Source organism: Egretta garzetta, unplaced genomic scaffold, assembly GCF_000687185.1.
Source record: "Egretta garzetta isolate BGI_Z169 unplaced genomic scaffold, ASM68718v1 scaffold60, whole genome shotgun sequence".
NCBI lineage: Eukaryota > Metazoa > Chordata > Aves > Pelecaniformes > Ardeidae > Egretta > Egretta garzetta.
In genome coordinates this window covers 3,219,474-3,220,738 of record NW_009258269.1, presented here as the reverse complement: position 1 = coordinate 3,220,738, position 1,265 = coordinate 3,219,474, and positions in this window count along the sequence as shown.

Sequence of the window (1,265 nt, the reverse complement as noted above, 5' to 3'; positions counted from 1 at the left end):
CCTGTGAAGGAGAAACTGAGTCCTGTAGTCCGTGTCTTTTGAAGGAGTGGCATAACCGAGAGCTGAGTTATCACCAGGACCTCGTGGTTGGGCACAATAGTCATCCATGGAGTCGTCTCTTGTTTGGAGCAACAGGAGTGTTAGGAAAGTCTGCTGTACCGGTAGTTTCCAAATTCGTGGTCTGTGTAGCACTTGAAATGATTCAGTTGGTTGTCACGTGCCCTGCTCTCTCCATGGTCACGAACCAAGATTTGTTGGTTGGCAGAGCCTTGCATCCGTCATTTCCTTGGGTTGATGCCGAGAGGCGGTGTCATCGTACAAACAGGCACTGAGGAAGATCAAATACTTTTTCATAGGCGTTGCACCGTGAGGGTTTTACCCTTTCCATTCGCAGACCACCCCACGCCTGGAGCGCTCCATCTATTGTGTGCGTGAAATCCACGTGGCTGTGTTTCTGCCATGGGTGAACTGCCTCCTCTGGGGTTGCCCTTCTGACTTTTCTTCCTGTGCCTTCTTTTGCTGTCTCCTTTTTACCTACAAGTCTCTGACTGTCCCGGGAAAAGCAGCCGGCATGTCACATAGACCTCGGGCATCACCACGGAGGAGTGTCCCGCTCCTCTTTACAGTTATCGGAATAGCACGCAGGTAATGGAAGTGTCCTGGGAGCATGGGTACCTTTTTGCTGCCCGTCCATCTTCTCACATCTACTTACTTACCCCATTCACTGAAAGAAGCAAATCTGAAGAAATGCTTTAATAGGTCTCTGTTCGCAGTCCTACAGCGAGACGTTGTGGTGATGTCAGTGATTTGTAAACTAGGAGCATGTACTGATGCTGCTGTTGTAGAGAATAAGGGTTGCCATTTTCTCCCAGTCTCAGTCACTCTGAGAGGTGTATAAAATAAAATTGATACAGTCAAGTATCTCCTCAAAGAACATGGTGGGTCTGATGCTTCCTTCATCTTTCAGCATCTCATTTGCAATGCTCTGTAACTGCTGCTTCTCAGAGTTCTTAGAAAACAAATAAAAGAGCTGGGGAAAGACAACCCGTAGCAACAGTAGGAAGCTGTTGGAATATGTCAGACACTCGCTGTACAGCATAGCGGCTTCTACTTACCTGTACTCACCCGTGCGCTGCTGTACGAAGTCTGCGCGCTCCTCCGCTGCTCGTAACGCGTTCCCCAGCCAGACTCTTAATTTCCACTGGTGAACACAGCTGCTGGGTTCGCCTACCCGGGGGTGTGAGAGAACTCGCCGAACTGCAGGC